Below are 19,355 nucleotides of genomic sequence, written 5' to 3' on the forward strand. Positions count from 1 at the left end.
TGATACCACGGCTCAGGCCCACAAGGGTCCACCCTGGGCTGGGAGTCAGTGCCCAGTGGCAGGGCACCAATCTGCCATTTCCGGCCAGTGTATGAGAGGCCACCTCGGGGGACTCCACTGTTCATGGGACCAGGAATGCAGCTTTGAAGTACCGTCCAAATATTTACCAATGGAAGCTCTACTTAGAAACACACAGAAGTGCTCATTGCTGGGATGTACAATGGGACCAGGGTTGAAACGAAACAATAACAGCCTTTCAATAACAGTCTTTCAGAAATAAATACACTCCTATGTGTGAAGATAAATATGCTTCATGCTACTGACATGTAGTGACGAAATGTTTGTGTGACTGTGTGTGCACTCGCATGCCTGCGAGTGTATCCATGTGTGTGTGAACAGGTGGGGTGTCAGTGAGAGTGACAGGAGACGTGACCCCCAGGCTACAGATGGGCAGTATAGTTCTGTGGGAGCAGGTGGGCTGAACAGGTGAGAGGGAAAGTGTGACAGGTGTCTCGGAGCCTGGCGTTCTCCCCGCCCCCACCGCACACGGCTGTCCCCCTTACACCGCGCCGTTTCGGATTTCCGTCCGACCAGTCTTACAGCTGTGCGCCTAGCGCCCTCTTTCACTGCTGCTGCTTCCTGGTGCCAAAATATCCGCCTTACCCCCCCAGACCGTTCAGCTCCCGTGCCGAATGAAGAGCCGTGCCTCAGAATATACTCTGTGCTCGCCCAAATCAGAAGCAGGAACGACACAACCGCCCCGGCACGAGCAGGACTGGCCATCCCAAACTGGGAGAGAGGAAAAAAAAATAAAAAATAAAAAAAAAGAGCAAAGCTGATCAGAAACAGCCCGGGGGAAGAAACACAAGGGATGACCAGGCTACAGAGCTGACCACTGGCCGGTGATGTCAAACATTCCATCAGCATTCTATTACGCCCCGACGCACAGCAAGAAAGGCTCTACTGTAACCAGCGCAGAGGGGGCGGGGCCTGCCGCGGACACAGCCCGTGTGATAGGACGGCCAAGTCCAGCGCTGCCGTAACACAAACCGCCTATTTTTTTTTCCCCTGGGCTCTCTATCGGCCCGTTATCTCGCCCCGGCCGAAACCATAACAAAGAGCCGCTCTGAAACTCCACTGTAAACACGGAGCGCTAGGGCCGCTGTCGCTAACGGGGCAACACTTCATAACTCACACTCAACTCGCCCGGCAGATAATGCACAGAACCTCTGGTCTCCAGTCGCCGTGATGCGTGTCACCAAGTAAAGCTCTGCCTGCTGCTTAATGACGTTATGTAAGCACATTCCAAACAGGCTGGTGAAACTCAAAGAGATAAATTAGGCTAAATATGCCACAATGGATAACCTGATTTTTTTTTTCCATCTGATCAATTGATCCCGAAATTGCTTGGTGGTGTCACTGGCCTGAACACATACTAAGCCAGGGATTCAAACCGAAGGCCCTCATGCGGTGAACATTTGCGGTCCCGATCGAGCCAAAATCAGAGCCCTCTGTTTGGTTGACTGGCTCGACTTTTCGTTTGCCCTTTAATTGAAAGCAAGCCACTTGGAGAGGCTGACAACCTGCGCACACATTTGTGCAACCAACACAAACATGCGGAGGACTTTACAGGGAGGCCGACAGGCACCACACCGAAAACCCGGCGGGCTGCGATGAGTCTTATTTACACTCTCAGAACGGGTAGGGAGGCAGAGAGTACCAGATGTGCTCAAATAGAGGGGCCTTATCGTAACGCACAAATTAAGATAATGCGCCCAAGTTCACCTCCCACTTCACTGCAGGCTTAGAGGCTGATGGGCTCAGATAAAATACTAAAAAAGCATCTGCAACAACCTCACCAGAGACTGGAGGGCAGGCCCACAGCGCGAGACAAGCTCGCCTTCAGCTGACACAGGGCAGCCTCTCTGACCGACGCTATGACAGCATAGCGTAAGCACGCCAACACCTAATGCGTCTCACATCCAGGCCCACATACCTGAGGGGTCGCACAATCCCTCCTGATACGCGGTGGCAACCAGGCGCCTGTGACTAATAGGAAAACGTAAACGGACACGCAGATAACAGACAGATGTGTCATAGCATGCGGGAATTACAAACCCGCGCTGTCAGGAACAGCCGCGGTAGGCGTGATTAGCCATACCTGACAAGATTCTGCAATGCAGGAGAAACAGATCAATGGGAATATGTGCCCGTGCTTAGGATGGGGGGGGGGGGTTGCATGCATTCCACAGGCCTGCAGCAGATATAGCAGGGTCTAAAGCCAACAACTCAATGATAGTGCCATACGGCCTTGTTGCACATATGGAATTCAAGCACCGTTTTTGTAATGTTCAAATAAAGGTTGATTTAGTTAACATGGTTGAAACAAAATGGTCATATGAAGCAACACAGACAAATAGAAAAACGCAATGCCGCACCGCTTCAAAAGCAACACAAAGTAAGCAATGTCAATGGGGAAGTTGGACTTCTCTGTGGGCTATCATCCTGATTATTAAAGCCTTTAAATTGAGTCATTTTATATTACCCATACTGGACCTTTCAGCAGCACTTTTTACCAAATTGTCACAAAACTAAACTGTAGACAGGATAATTTACAGCCTAATCCATAATCTCCTTTAAACATCAAGTCTGATCATATATTTAAAAGGCCCAACATCCTGGTTTTCCTCACATAGTAGAATAAACCACTTAAACAACTTTGACACAACTTTCTGAAAGTCAAAAATACATTCTTGGCAGGAGAACACTTCTCAGGCTAACACAGAATTACAGCCCGTGGTAAAACCACAGATAAGTCTGCTAGAAGTAAAAAGGGAGGACAGAATAGAAGCCAGATGTTTTGCGTTGGAAATCGCATGCTTTAGAGAAAAGACGTTTCTTTCGCAAATTGCCTCAGATAAGGCAATTTAAAGAGTTAACGTAAGTGATTAGAAAGCAATGTTTGGCCAATTGTATATCAATTTAAAAAAAGTTATTTTATAAACAAGCGTCCGTTTGCATAAAATCCCTTTCAATCCTGCTTGAGGGGCACCGGGATCATGAATATTTTAAAGAACACTCTTTAAAGATTAACTCCGTTGGGGTTACACTTTCTCAGGAATGGTGCTTGTAGGCGCAGCTATTGACGGACAATTTGAATACACTCAAGGAAGCAGCACAAAACACGGTAAAACTGTGAGCTAGCAACCAAGCTACAAACCTCGGTTCTTGCGCAAATCCGTGGTCCACCTGGTTTCATTTCAAGATCGCTGATAAAAACAAACGGCGATAGCAAAACATTCCGTGCAGCCTCGTGCTGAGACCCGATTCCACCACACTCGATTTTAGAAAAACAAACAAAAAAGTATTTCCCCGGTGATTACTGCACATATGATGGATCCCGTCGTAATGTTCTTTCGTCTCAATGTAAAAGAGTAACTTTTGTTTCGTTTGCGCGACAACAGCGCTCCAGACCGAGAAAGAGAAGTAGTGAGACTCGCATTCCTGTAGTTTCACCAGTGCGGCCCAGTATCGTGACGTCACCGGGGAAGCGATGGTGGAGAGGCTAAATCACGCCTGCTCTTTCGGCTCACGGAACGCCCCACGATTCATCCACTTCATTAAAGCAACAATGCTACCTCATGGCACCCGACCGACAACAAGCATAAAAACGGATGGCATACTTTTAGCAAAATAACGATCAGAACAGGACGTTTCAACTATTGGTCTAAGACTGTCACAGTAAAATGTTTTTAAATCAGTGTTTGCTTTTTTTTAATACTCGATATAAAGTTATATTACTCGCTGAATATTCATAATTATTTTATGGACTGTTGCGCAACGCCTAAAACTCGTTCAACTTTCTCCCCGGAGGAAGAACGGAGAGCGCTGTATAACACTGGCACAGTCCTATCAAGCCTGTTTGTTCACTAACAGGCATCTTGTGAAATACCCCGAGCACTCGCTAATTTGTTGCCGTGTCAACTTCCTATGTGGATGCACCAGAGCAGAGAGACGAGCGGATCCCTGCGCTCAGTTAACACTCAGCGGAATTTCACCCTCTCATGGTGGGGCTATTCGCCGCTGGACAAGAGATTCAATTCGTTATTAAAATAGCTCCGCATAATTAAAAAACCAGAACACTCAACATAGTTTCAAACGGTCAACATAAATAACCACATGACTATCAACTTAAACTGGTTTAATTTGGTTCCATACGCTACTTAATGTGAACTAAAGCTGAGAAACACACCCTTCAACAATCCATAAAATAAAAGTGATGTCAGGACATTTCATAAAGCCATTACTAACACTGAATGAATGAATGACATTTCATGACATCACTAAGGTATGAGCATCGTCACTGGGTAAATTGTTATTGTAGTACACATGTGCTATGCAAATTACATATCCAACCTTACATATTCCACACAAACACTACATTATATAGATTCCAACCTTCTAGATTTCGATTGAATTTTTTAAAAACGTTTTTGTTGTTCTCTGACTCTTCAAGTGCTTTTAATTTGAGAAATAGCACCACAGAATGAAGAGGTCACCACACTGTACTTCCAAGCCTTCCAGAGGATACAGTCAAGAACAGCGCTCCTCCCATCACCGGAGTTACAGGAAACGGTGTTTTAGCTTCTGACTAATCACACACCGGCTGCCTTCTGAACACGTCATAATTCTGCACAATTCTCTACTCCCCAAGCCTTTTCTCAGAAGCCAGATTCAATTAAATGTAAGGCTGAATTTAAATAAATAATCTTCTGTAATATTCAGCCCATATCCACAGTCTTCTGTTCACTTTCACTCCCAATATCCACAAACTCACATCATAAAAGATGGTTTTATTCTCTGACTAGTTTTCAGAGCCATATTATCCATTGTGTTCATGTATTTGTCACGCTACAAGTATTCAAGTAATATACTGTTATAGTTATAAAACACAGTGGCAGAACATGTTCAGTTATAGCCCAATTCAACTCATTTTTCAAAGGGGTGATGTCATACAAAACTATTATATTTTTATGAGATGAAGACAATCAGCTGTGCCAAGTACCACAATGCAACATCTGGATAGTTGAGACTGGTTTCAGAGGCCCCGATTACAATAAGAAAGCGTAGCATTGCGTGTCCAAAAATGACTTACGGCATTTGGGCAGATTATAGAGCTCCAGTCTGAAGTTGTACTGAGCTATTGTTCTATCGCATTGGTCTTAGCCACCAGTAATTTTTTTGTCTGCTCTGATTAGTCCCCTGCTCCAATGGAAGAACACAAGCCAATGTCGCCATTCGCTCAAACATCTGGAAAGGAACCAGTCATTTCTTCAGGTCAGTTAAACCGAAGGTCAGCTCAATGCAACAAATTAACAACAACAATGCAACAATATTTGAAATGATAAAGTGAACAGTGAAATAATTTAACTGAGCAGACAAAAGACTAGCTGGCATTTAAAAAATTTCCTTGGAATTTATATTCTAAACAGTTGCCAAATGTTGCTGATATTTGTAAATATAAAAACATTCATGCATTTCCCCTCATAGTAAAAAATAAATAAAATAAAATAAATAAAAATGTCATTCCCCCCCTAATGTGGATTCTTTTTAAGGCTGAATTGAGGAATAATCATTTAAACGGGTAACTTACATGGACAAATTTGGATTTATACTAGTACATTTCTAACAAACAAACTAAATTATCAGAATAGGTAGCTGACCTCAATTTCCAAGAAAGCGTTTCCGAAAGGCTTCCGGCAGTGTGGCTCATGCAGAACCCTGCGGTGTGCATATCCAGGCCCGGATCACAGCCATGCACGTGACTAATACAGAAGAGGTGTTCAAACAAAGCATTCTTCCCTCAGCCAATCGGTGCAGACCTGCAGGTCTGGAACAGGAAAGTCAGCGAGTGCAGAGAGCAAATGGCTGCGTCACTAATGCCTCAACACATCATTTCTCACCGTGTTCTCTGCTAATGGCAGGAAAAACGGAAATATTCTGAGCAGGTCGGTCTGGAAATTCTTACCCGAGGAATAATACACAAATGCATTCAAAGGGAAAGCCAAGAGTCGTAATTAAAACGCCGTAAGCACTCGGAGCCTTGTGGGTTTTACAACACCAAGGACTAAAATAAACAAAAAGCTCCTTATAGTTACTATATGGAGTAGCGTACCGAGGAATACTTTTGTGAAAGGGACAAACCAACTGCTACAGATGACTTGTCACTGAAGAAGAGACTGGAACTAGAGCCCAAGACTGCTTCAGGAGCGGTTTGCCAATCAATCTTTCTGTGGCAGACGATCAGAAACACCTTGCTGACGTGCACACTCCAAGGCGGTCATATTTTTGTCCCTAGCTTACTACATCAGAAGCTCTAGTAGTTATATGAGAGTAGGGTCTCCTTCCACAGAGGCGTGTGGAGCATGACGCGATTACGTTTGTGCGTGATACGGTACATTCAGGGTGCCATGCGGGGCATCTGCCGTCTCTCCCAGGCAAACAGGAAGCCGCTCAAAGCCAGCGACGTGGAGCTGCAGACCCTCAGACTTCAAATAATAAAAGGCCCCAGAAGAAGCAATAACAGAACAATTCCTGCTGTCCTGCATCCACACCCCACAAAGCTTTTCCCTTTTCAAACAGAAATCAAAGCCAGGCAGCGGAACTGCTGCATTGCTGTGTGCAGAGTCCGGGGGTTAAGGCCCAGTTCAGAAGCTAGGCCAGCCCTGCCTTCGGCTGGAATTACAGATGGGCGCAAGAGGCAGACAGAAAAGGCAATGAACACATACGCAGGCTGAGCAAAGAGCCGTAATGGCTGCCCTGGGCAGAATGAGGAGATTGCTTGGCTGGGTCTTCCCTTGTCAGCCAGAAAAACCTGCTGCCTTAGTCAGGTGGAGAAGCTGATCCAGAGGGAATGGAGCTGTGTTTGAGGAGCCATGGACCCTAAGCCCAAATTGCTATGGACGAGCTGGTTGGTGCCTTCATGGCAGCCAATCGCCTTTGGTCTGTGTCTGTCTGTGTGTGTGTGTGTGTGTGTGTGTGTGCGTGCACGTGTGAATGGGTGACTGAGGAGCATCAATTGTACAGCGTTTTGGATAAAGGCACTAAATAAATAAAGACATTTTACCATTTAAAGTGAGGGGAGTAATGCTCTAGAATGCCCTTCTCTCACAGGGGGAGAGACTTCATGTTGGGCCTGCAGCAGTTGCAAAGGGTTTTACATGGTCCCTTACCCTTTACTGTGCGGAAAAACAAACTGAATTTAACAGAAATGAAATGCGAGACATTTTCAAAATGTGAAGCTGTAAATCACACATAGCGGGATGTGGTTTTCTTTTGCCTGATGTGCTTGGCAATCCTCAGAATTTCTGCAGAAAAACGCCGTAAAATCTCCTCCTCAGTTCATTAGAACAGGCAGAATGAAGACGGAGTAATGGCCAAACGGGACTATTTCCATGAAGCCCCTCAGGCCGTGCATTTACATGTGGGCAGATGACATCCGCGTGCAAGGATCACAGAGAGAGACGAGGCTCAACGTGATCGGTCCTGCTAATCTCACATCACAAACAACAGAAACACAGTTTCAAATCTTCAAATGACCAACTAAAGGCTACTATTACCAAAGCCTTTAAGCACACAGAGCCACAAGTCGACTAGTGCGATGGCTTATGCTCTCAGCAGATACTTTCAAGAATAGAAAGGCAAATTAGCGAACAGTTAACTCCGGTAAACAGTTTTTGGTGCCATGTATTCCAAGTTCATTTCCTGAATTCTATGATAAATCTTCTGTATCGTCCCTTTAAATGAACAAAAGTGTCTACTCTCACATTCCAAAAAAACAGAGTCAAATAAATAGCCCATCTGACCGTGGTTCCGCATACGGACGCTCAACGGTTCAGTGGCTAAGATACAGTAAGTTGGCTCTATTCATGCCCACTGAGGCTGGGCCTGTGTTCAAAGCGAACAATGGCGTTGGCTCTCTCGCATCGAATATTCCAGGGTTATGCTCGCATAATGTAACAAAAACAGGAGGGCCCTTTTTGTTTCACACCAGCAATTCAATACGCCATTCAGGCGCAGGGCAGTAGCTAAAGCAGCGGTGAGCAGCACGGTCTCCGGGCCTCCAGTGCCCACACAGGCTCATTGTGCCGCACGGCTTGTGCGTCTGCAAGAAGGCCTGTGCTGTGAGATTACTGCACACTGCCTGTGCTGTGAGATTACTGCACACTGCCTGTGCTGTGAGATTACTGCACACTGCCTGTGCTGTTAGATTACTGCACGCTGCCTGTGCTGTTAGATTACTGCACACTGCCTGTGCTGTTAGATTACTGCACACTGCCTGTGCTGTTAGATTACTGCACACTGCCTGTGCTGTTAGATTACTGCACACTGCCTGTGCTGTTAGATTACTGCACACTGCCTGTGCCGTGAGATTACTGCACACTGCCTGTGCTGTTAGATTACTGCACACTGCCTGTGCTGTTAGATTACTGCACACTGCCTGTGCTGTTAGATTACTGCACACTGCCTGTGCTGTTAGATTACTGCACACTGCCAGGCAGCACTTTACCAGACAGGCAGGGAGGCCAGTGCCGGTTAGCAGACGTCCTGGTTTCGCTGGGCGCCAAAGCGCCGCGCCACGCCCACGCCCGCACAGAGCCTGGCGAGGCACCGCCTAAACGGCCAGTGCCGCAGTGTGGAGTCATGAACCGAATTATCACAGCGGGCTGACGGCTCAGTGGGGTGAGAGGGCCACCGTCGCCGGCCTGGGACTCCTGCAGAGGCTACTTCCTTACTGCAGCGAAAGGCAGGCGGGGGGTGAGAGGGGCTGAGAGGGGCTGAAAGGGGCACCCCGCCTCCCCCCTCTCTCAGAGTCTATCTGAAACACAGGGCAGGCATTTCAAAGCGTGACAGTGAGCCACATGTTGGAGGCCACAGCAGTAGTGCTGCTTGCCTCCAAATGAAAAGCAGACCTCCGCCAGAGGGCCCGCAGGAGATGAGAAGGGGGGGGGGAATGAAGAAGGTGGACAGGAAAAAAAAAAGAGGAGAGGACGAGATGCGAAGTTCTGAAACAAACGGGAGGTGGAACAGAGGCGGATGCTTGAAATTTCACCTGGCCATTTTGTTTTGGCGGTGACCACTAACACGCCAACACCACCGGGTAGTCTTGTGAGGTCGGCCTCAACACACCAGCTCAGTGCTATGGTGAACTTGAGGACACAGCTTCACTGTTCCTGCTGATAAGAGGAAAGGTCTTTAAACCCGAAAGGGACAGGAGAGGGGGTGATGAGTTGTCAGTATAATGCATTGATGCACGAACCTACCGTCTGACTGTTCCCAATTAGTTTTGAGCCGCACTTTGAAAGGGGGGCTGAAGGCTTGCTTTCGTAATCGCTGCTTTCATCTGTATTTATTAGTCTTGCAGGGGGGGCCCGCCATCGCGTATATTTTTCTAGAATACGAGTCTCTTGCCTGGAAGTCGTTTGTTCAGCTGGACTTTTATGCTCTCCAGAGGAACGCTGTCCTGCCCAGAGTTCTGTGCCCCCCCCTCCACGGCACACGGGCCCTGTCCAGTTCCAGCACAGACACGGCAGGGCCGCTACCGCGCCCGGCTTCTCCGCAGGAGGGGAGTGATGTGGAAAGAGAAAGAAGGATGGCGTCGGCTGGAGCTTCCTGTCTGAGACAGAGCAGCCCGAGTGGCACCCGTGAGGGGAAAGTGGACCCGCGGGACAGGAAAGCAGGACTCTGGGCTCAGCACCAGAGATCGCCCCGCGGGGGACCCTCCGCGGCCGAACGCCGGCGCTCTCCGCCAAGGTCGGCCGAGCCCAGTGCGCCCCTCGCTGTGAGTGACGGCATTCCGGGGAGAAAGGGTCAACAGATTTATGTCCACCGACCTGTGAGCCTCCCTTTACTGCAGGGTCGAGGCCCCGTCGGCACATCGTTCCCCTAAACACACAGCCACTCTCAGAGTGCATTTTTGGGCACTGCAGTGCATTAAGGGGGTGAGACTGATTGAATCTTACGTGTCACACAAAAACAGGAGCCTTGAGCAGCAAACTAGTTTTTTGGGCCACTGGCCACAGTGGCTGGGGCATCACAAAATTCACCAGCCAATTTCACTGTTTTACCAAACTAGATATTTAAGACAGAACAGGACGTCCAAATGATGGGTGGGTACCTGCCAAAATGGCTGGTAGAGTAGACCAGTCGCAGAACTTACCAGACGCAGACAAAACTGACCAGCATCTGGCTGGTGTTCCCACCTCATGTTCCACTGAGCCACTGTCCCTGTAATTAACACAGGGAGCCTGTACCAAACTGCTGGCATTATAATGATGAAACGCTGGGCTTTTATTCCCAAAGCCTGGTGCAGTGTGGCAGTAGGCCCCCTGCCTCGCACAAAAGCACCCACACCGAGGCCCTAGGTGTATAGGCAACCGGAGCATGGGAAGTCAGAGTCATGGGAAGTACACCGGTGGTTGGAAAACGTTTTAAGCTGTGCCTGTGGTACTGGCGGTATTGCGGCGGAAGGCCTGGCCGGGCCGGTAAGCGGGTAAATCCCCGCTCCAGGGTAATGCGGGGTGGGGCCCTTCACCATGCTGCTGGGAGGGGCGAACGGGACGGCCAAGGTCACGCAGGCAGGCCAGGAATGTGTGGAGTGACCAGCACCGCCCACACACGCCCCTGCCCTGCACCCCCACGCACCCTGGCCTAAAAAACATTCATCAGCTGCAGGGTGTCTGAGTGGCGGAGGGGGAGAGAAAACAGACCACAGCCCCTACCCTCTCAGTCAACAGCAGCGAAGACCCAACCTCACCAGTGCTTTACGTCACTCACCCTTCTCCGTCCCACCAGGCACATACACATTTCAACAAAGTTTGTGTGTGTTTGTGTGTGTGTGTGTGTGTGTGTGTGTGTGTGTGTGTGTGTGTACACTCAATGGCAAAAATATAACATGCAACCGCACACCAATACACACAAAAACAAACAATGGTACATATGGAGAAGTCACATTTCATGCAGGGATACAAGGTTCCTGCAACTTCTGTTGCAGATTTACATAACAAGTAGGACTCTAAAATAAAAACCCATAACTGTAGCAGATGACAATATGGCAGAAAATGACCTCAATCTATTATCTATTATGAAATTGCCATACTTTAATAATGTTACGCCTACAGTCATTCGGCTTTAAGAACGCAATACTGAATGTGTCCAACTTGCTCAGACAAACAGGCAATGTTACACAACCCTGTGCATGTACGACCATGCAAGCAAATGCTTACAAATCCATTGGACACGTTACTCTACCAACATTAGAAACATCCCGCATAACACAGGATTTAGCATTCAAATGGCTTCCATACACATTATCTGTCGCAGTGGCCCATCAAACCTATAGACAGTTCCCAGCCCCACACCCAAAAATATATTTTTGCTGCAGAAATGAATAGGGGGTGAGCACGGGCGTTCACCTCTCACACATTGCCGGGAAGGCGTGGCGCGGCGCGGCGTGCTTGTGGGAGATTTGTACAGCTGCTTCACAAAACACCCCCCCCACCCCCCGACGAGAATAATACCATTTCATACGCCGACAGACACTCGAGGATTTGACTGGAGGTGAACTTTGCAAAATGCCAGCAGTCTGTTACAGGTATTCGCTCCCCGTGAGCGATAAACCCTGTGTAATTAAACATTTTAAAACCAACACAGACACACGCGCGCCAAAAAAAAGCCTTTCACACAAGCTGGGCATCGATGCCTTTATGATGACAAATGAAGGACAAACAGGGACTTTGTGTGCAAAAGAAACAAAGGCTGCATTTGTCAGGTTTTGATTTGCTTTGTGGTGCACTGTGGCTCAGAGAAGACGGCCACAGCCCATGGGCAACACTGCCTGCCGGGCCACAGCAGTGCCTTCCAGGGCCTGTGATGCGGACCTCTACATCTTTACCATTTACACGACAACTTTAACACCATATGGGGCAGTAGAAGACCGTATCGGAGGTCCTTGCAGCAAGTTTCCAGAGCAATGAATACTCACTGCAGATGACTGTAATAGTCCAATGCGTTTAACCAAAGGCAGGAAAGTAAGCAAAAATAATTACAATTAAGTACAATTAAGACAGAGAAAAGACAATACTTTTATTACATCTCATATAGTGCCAGGACAGAGTTGGATTTGCCATTATAGTTGATGAAAACCTTCCTCAAGGTCTATTCAGGAAGGTCTTTTGCAAATAGTTTTCATGTCATGTAAGCCCTGGTGTGAAACGGAAGCTACACACCAGTTTGTGGTCCTTCGTTTGAATGCTGGGAACTATTTCTGATAAGAGTGCAAATACAGTAGTGTGTAAACTCACTGAAACCGTAGTGTACAAAGACTAATTACGGTTGTGCCGTTTGCAGGCTTTTGGACACTAATGTTTCGCGAGAATTATTTCTGCCTCCTTGAATGCAAGCAGCAGGAATTCTGTGAAGTGCTAAGGCTAAGTATGACAACTCGAGCAAAACCATTCATAATGACCTCATAACCACAAATGAACTACGCACCTGAACTAATCACAATGCGTCACTGTGTAAAGTGGATTTATTTCATGCATAAGTGTTTTGAAGCGGTCATCTGTGCAATCAAGCCAAAAGGTAAAACCCTGATTTGCACTCGACCACAGCTCATCACTCCTATGGCAAAGACACCCTCTATTGCTCTGCTGCCTGCACTCTGCAATACAGCCTCTCGCCTTCCCAAACTGCACCTTGCCTTTGTCCAAAACTTCCAGTTTCATGATTGGTCCCGGGCAACTCCCATCCCAGGGACCTATGGGTCATTACTACTCATTTCGCAAACAGCTACAGGCAATTTGGCTATTGAGCTTGCTGGAAAAGGGGACCCTGGGTTGTACTTAAGACAGCATCTGGCAAGCCTTGCTCTACCAGCAGCAAGCAACGAATGAGGTCAGACACCTAGCACAACTGCTGTCTCGACATGCCCCTGACAAAACTTTAAAATAAGAATGCTGCCCAAGTCTCTCAGGGTAAGAAAGTGTGGTAAAGGTGTAAATATAGTATGTGACATAATCCCGCACAAGTCGACCGATTCTATTTTTTGTTTCAAACTTTGGTTTTGGGTGAGGGGAAATTAAGCAGACAGACAGGACATGGTGGTAAATGTCCACACCACACTCTGAGGCACAGATCAGAGGAGTGGGACTGAAATGCATTCTGGGAAGATGGAAGACTGCCTGGCAGTGGACTATGGGGGTTATTACTCCTGAACTTGACTGAGGAATGTATAGAGAGCAAGGTCAGAGTGCAGGCCATAAAGGCCTGAGCAAAATGCAGACCACCTTCTGAAAATCAGACATGGGAGAACAACAGCCTCACAGTCATTACCATTTTACCCCTGTCACAGTTAAACTGAGGCTAATTGGAAGGTTTACACAGAATGCCATACAGGAGTGAGAAAAACTTTCATGAAACACCCAGTAACCCACCTGTCCACCAAGAACTTGCATGAAAGCATACCAAGGGTTGAAATAATAAGACAACAAAATGTACTAAATACTAAAAAACCTCACCCATCAGTCAACCAACCAGGAAATATAAAAACACTATATAATAAACAGAGGGGAAAGATGTTTTATTCTCAAGCAGATTTGCTTCACACTTAAGCGTGGTGAGCCTGAACTTAATCGAATTTCTCCCCTGGACACAGAAGACGGCCGGCAAACAACTTAATGAGCCCAGTGAAGAGAGCTGTATAAAAAAATAAAAAATAAAAATAAAAAATAAACCTTTAAAAATCATAAGCAGCTCGGATTCTGTATCCAAGTGAGAACGCTTTTTCCGGGCTGTGTGTAAATTAGCCACAAGTCACAACACACCTATATGATCACGTATTTCAATAATTTCCAACTAGCTACTCCAGCAAGTATTCTAGCTAACTAGCTGGCTGCTAGTGTAAATGTAAATGACCCAACTATAAGTCTAGCTGCTACGTTATACTAAGTTAACAAATTACTAGACGCTATCTTAACCAAAGGAAACGGTCATTGTTACAGTTTTATTAGGAAGCTGACTGTTAGCTAGATATCTAGCCAGCTGTCTAACAAGGAGAACATCTTCCAGTCAGGTTACTGTTAGCTACTTGGCTCGCCTAGCTAATACGCCTCCACATTTGTCTTGCTAACTAACGTTCGACTTCAGCTGTTCAAGAGTAACGAGTCAGTCGGGCATCCAGTGTGAACGTTAGCTAACCATTTGGCGTTACTCAACAACTCAAATACGCAATATTAGTTAATTTAGCAAACACGATAATATGCATATTCGTCTTCTGATTTGACCTAAATTCAAAATCTTACGCCTCGCTTCATTTCCCCAAGATCTTCCATTTGGCTCACTAACCAGCTAGGCTAGCGAACTAGCAAATGTAGCCAGCTATAGTTAGCTTTTTGGCATCTAGCTATATTAGCTAGCAACTGAAAAATAAAAACCGTTGCGTTTCAATAAGTCGTTACACGACAGCAGGTACCACACATAATCTGCTATGTTGAACAACGATGAGGTAACGTTTGCTATAATGTTAGCTAACTAACGTAACGTTATGTGGCTAAAGTTAGCTACCTAGCTAAAGCAAACTAATTCAACTAACGACTCCATTCCAATCAAAGTTTAGCTAGCAGCGAATTAGCATCGTTGGCTGCCTAGAATTCAAGCCACTCTTCGCTAGGTTTGCTACCCAACAGTGTAAATGTTTTATTTAGAAAACATTAACATTATATAAAGTTTATATGATACCCTACCTGGATATTTCCTTCGCGTTCCTGCTCTGGCGTGCCGACAGAGATTCACAACAACTTATTTTTCTCGAATGTAATTTGGTTTGTTAATATTACCCTGTCCGTAACCAACCTCACTTTCTCGTCGCCATGTTGGGACACGGGCAGCACCATCCGGGAAACTGGACTATCCAGTTCCATAGCAACCGCTAATCCATATGAAGAGCACCCTAGCAACCGCAAATTCACACAGACGAGCGGAATTGACGGTGGTAATCATACCTTTTACAGTAGGCTACTTCATTTTGGTCAATTAATCTTCTAATTTCATGATAAAGCAACGCCATTTACATCCACGTTAGCTTGTTATTAAACAGACTCTTCAACTAAGTATGCTTATGGTGTTCAATTTTAACGATTTATTTGGAATGTATAATACGCATATATGCTTTTTTGTAACATTGTGATATGTGTGTATGTATTTACTGAATGTTTGTATTTTAAGTGTGTGTATTTCTTAACATCTTCCATTTAACACTTTGTGCCTTATTTTAAAACTTTTGCCTTTATTTTTATATTAAATAAAGCCTAACTAGGGACTGGATTTGTAAACTAGCAATAGCTATAATCTCTGCAGAACATCAGCTACTTGAACCTGGTGTAAACTGGCAGTAATGATGCCATGTCTCTTGACATTGTCCCTACTCATATAAACAATAAATAAATAAATAATATCCATCTTTTGTAGCAAATGTAATACAAAGGAAAATTTCACAGAGGCCCAATCTGCTTTTATGTAGAGACCAATTGACCAGTATGTAGAATACAGTGAGATGACAAGTCAGACCTTCTTGCTGATAGCATGTGCTCCATGTCTAAGGGAGAGGAGGTGGATGCAGAGAGTGGGAAGGGTTGCATGCTTACAGCTGCTTCCCCCAAAAATCAATGTGTTATTTGGCATGAGGACAGACAGACTGAGCACACTCTGCCCGGAATCCACAAGTGTGTTTCAAGGAGAGAGAAACTGCGCTGTCCCTGCTGCTTGCTCTTCTCTTCAAATATCCATCCACCCTTTCCCACTCAGACAGTGATCTCAGCGTTAGAAATGACACCCCACAATTCCTTCTGAAGTAAGGAGCGGGGAGCTGGAGCAGAGCGGAGAACTCTACAGAGGAGGAAACGGTAAAAGATGAGGTCATGGTCAGGGTTTGATTCGACACGCAACCAGCAAATTTAACCGGTTCTCTGCAAGGGAGGATAGACGATGAACAAACCAAAATGGAACTGAACCACCTTTGCGAGCTATATAGGAAGTAACACTGGCTCTATGCGCAAGTATTTTCTTTTTCAGTCAGATGACTTTGGAAGGTTCATGAATAATTCATAACAAACACGCCAGCTGGTCTTATAAAACACTAGTGAGGATTTCTTGAACCTCACTCAGAAAAACTAAAAGGAAACGTAGGCTAAAGTACATGACAAAATTTCCCGCATGGAGCATTGCATGATGCAATATTGGATTTCCCTTCTTGCTGGAAGCTTGAATTTTATCGGAAAAACCGGGGAGCAAGGGAATATAATTGTTCCCTCCTATTCAATATTTCAGAACCGAACCCCACTTGAAAAGGACAACAGGAGATGGTGCCACTGTCACCACCTGCCAGAAAGACTAGGAACTGGAAGCGAAACTGGCTGGGTAGCCATCACCGTTCCAATTGAATTTACACATGGAAAACTTGTGAACTGATTTAGCTCTGTTCATTTTAGGACTTACACTGCAAAAATGTCAGTATTTTTAGACTTGAAATACAACTTAAGATCTTTTCTCACAAGTAGAAAATATTAGCTTGTTTTAAGCTATTGTTTGCTTGACAAGATAAATGTTCTTATTCCATTGGCAAATCTTTAAATGAGTCAAAGCGTTCTTATTTAGCAAAACAAGTACAAATATTTTTGTTTGTTTGCAGTGTATAGCCATATACTGTATAAACAAAATTATCTTAAAATACAACTTTGATAATAGCTAAGCTGTATGCTGGATAATTAAGTACCAAGAAAGTGAAAATATCAAAGATGTAAGCAAAGTAGTACATGAAAAAAGAAAAGATATTCCATGACACTGTAATTTATTACTGCTTTATAACAGTGCGTGTTCTGCATGAAATCTATCTGCATGAAAAGATACTTTAAAGAGAGTCATCTGGAACTATTTATGAACAAATATAAGTAGCAAACACACCTTTTGATTGTTTCCTTCTGAAAGCATGTTTGGAAAACACATTGCTTTTCATCAACCCTAACTGTCATGTGAAAAGAACCACATCAGAATTGAACTGTTTTTTTAATCTCATTGCATATCTCCTCCAATAGTTTCTTGAGATTTGTATATAGAGATCTTTTATAGGGAGATTTGTAGCATGAGCTATGTGGTTGCCTCATAACAACAACGTCCAGGGTTTGAATCCTGAGTGAGGGATCTTTCTGTGTGGAGTGTCTATCTTTCTATTTTTCAGCTCTCAATCCCTCTGCTGACTTGATCCCTCTATCAGTCTCCCTCCTTCTTCAATACAATCGCCTTTTGGGTGGTAGTTTAGGAGTTTAGGAGGGAGGTGGAGTGGTGATGCCATCCAAACCACGCCCATACAATCCTGACATTGTTTTCAATGCAGAATTTAAGTCTGACTTGACGTGTGTTATGAAAGTTATTTACATTACTTTGAATAGATATTTGGCGGATGTGTAGTGGATACATCCCCCGGTGATCATTTATAAGTTATTTGCAAGTTTGACAACTACTTCACAGTCACGTTAGCTTTCCTTGGTGGGGGCACAGGTGTTTTCATCATGTTTGCTATACTGATGTTTATTCAAATTGTGATACAGTTAATGGCAAAACAATTATGTACAAATTTTTAATCTATTAAAACAGTGTTTAACAGAGTAGTCTAGTTTTATGTTGTTAACATATTTAGTGGAATTGTATTGGATTTAGCAGGGAATGGAATAAATATAATAATTTTATGTATAATTTCATTACAATAATGTAACTTTCATATTTATTCTAACTGGGTAATATTTATAGATACATTTCAAATGTATTGGTTAATAGAAATGTATTTGGTATATATAATGAGAATGTTGCATAAACACATTATGGTAATCTATGATGAAGTATGAACCTGACAAACCTGGGTTCAAATAGCGATTGCTTTGGATTGAAGTACCTTTATGTGATCTGGATCTCTCTATTGATCTTGCCTGGTGCATTTGAGTTTGGGATTATTTCATGTGTTCCAATACACCAGGCAAGTTTATTCAAGAATCCAAAACAAATGCACAATTGTTATTTGAATAGTTGTTGTCCACTGTATATGGTATATTATTGAACCATTGCCACCTGACATGAAAATGTCAAATAAAACACATATATTAACTTTCAGAAAACAATAATAAAAAAGGCTTAAAAAACAAACAACATTTTTTAATTTACAAAGTAAAATCAGCCATACAAACCAGCAACAAAGTGAAACACATTTTGATTGATTGATTGATTCATTCATTCATTATCCTAACCCACTTATCCTGAACAGGGTCCCTGGAGCCTATCCCAGCATACATTGGGCAAAGGGCAGGAATACACCCTGGACAGGTCGCCAGTCCATCGCAGGGCACACTCATACCTATGGGCAATTTAGACTCTCCAATCAGCCTAATCTGCATGTTTTTGGACTGTGGGAGGAAACACGTAAACACGCAAACACGGGGAGACATGCAGAACATGCAGGCTCCGCACAGAGAGGCCCTGGCCGACGGGGATTCGAACCCAGGACCTCCTTGCTGTGAGGCGGCAGTGCTACCCACGCCGCCCGTGCCGCCCCACGCATCTTGATGTCCTCTGTAATTATGTCCTCCTTTTGTGACATTCAGAAAGCAGGTATTTTTAAGAACTCATCTACCGGTCATCCCAGGTCCACGTACAGCCCTGTGCATGAGTTGAAACGCTCCACTAGTCATACATGCAGATTTCGTCCGCCGGAGTTAAGCAAGCGAGGGACCACCAGACGGCCTCGGGCTACATTTTCCGGGCCGTTGCATCTCTGTTGTCTCGACGCCACAACTGGACGACCACAGCACAAACTACCCACCCCTTGATTACACGCTCTCGGATACAGACGGGCAAGCGAGGATACCAATTCCTCCCTCGAACGGAGTCAGTGAAAAAAAATTTAAACTATGTATCCTAATAACTATTCTACCACTGCACCGAACTACCTGTCCTCAAATTGGCACGTATCCCAATGACTGCGCATTCCATTAAGATTGGTAGCGTTTTCTTATCACCCTACCTCCAGCAACACTCAGCCCCTTGACCTCATTCTTTGGACAGGTTTTGTTCTAGAATTCTCAAATCTTTTATTTGAATGAGCCTCTTTTTAATAGACTCTACTTATAGTATACGATAAGCTAAGTTACAGTGGAAGACTGTGCCACGAGTCCATGAAAATATTGTTTTAGCAAATGTGCGGATGTAAATAGTATTTAGACGCGATTAATAAACCAGTTAAGCCAGGAAAATTA

At 44.9% G+C, this 19,355-nt stretch overlaps 1 protein-coding gene across 1 annotated transcript in view; it reads right to left on the reverse strand.

Moving 5' to 3' along the window:
• pak4 (p21 protein (Cdc42/Rac)-activated kinase 4) overlaps positions 1–14,937 on the reverse strand; it is a 35,563-nt gene extending 20,626 nt beyond the window's left edge. Inside the window, exon 1 of the mRNA XM_061218347.1 lies at positions 14,802–14,937. The gene's annotated coding sequence lies outside the window, so the exon portion shown is untranslated. The remainder of the gene's footprint in view (positions 1–14,801) is intronic.
• Between the last annotated feature and the right edge of the window lie 4,418 nt (positions 14,938–19,355).

Source organism: Conger conger, chromosome 13 (genome assembly GCF_963514075.1).
Source record: "Conger conger chromosome 13, fConCon1.1, whole genome shotgun sequence".
Taxonomy (NCBI): Eukaryota; Metazoa; Chordata; class Actinopteri; order Anguilliformes; family Congridae; genus Conger; species Conger conger.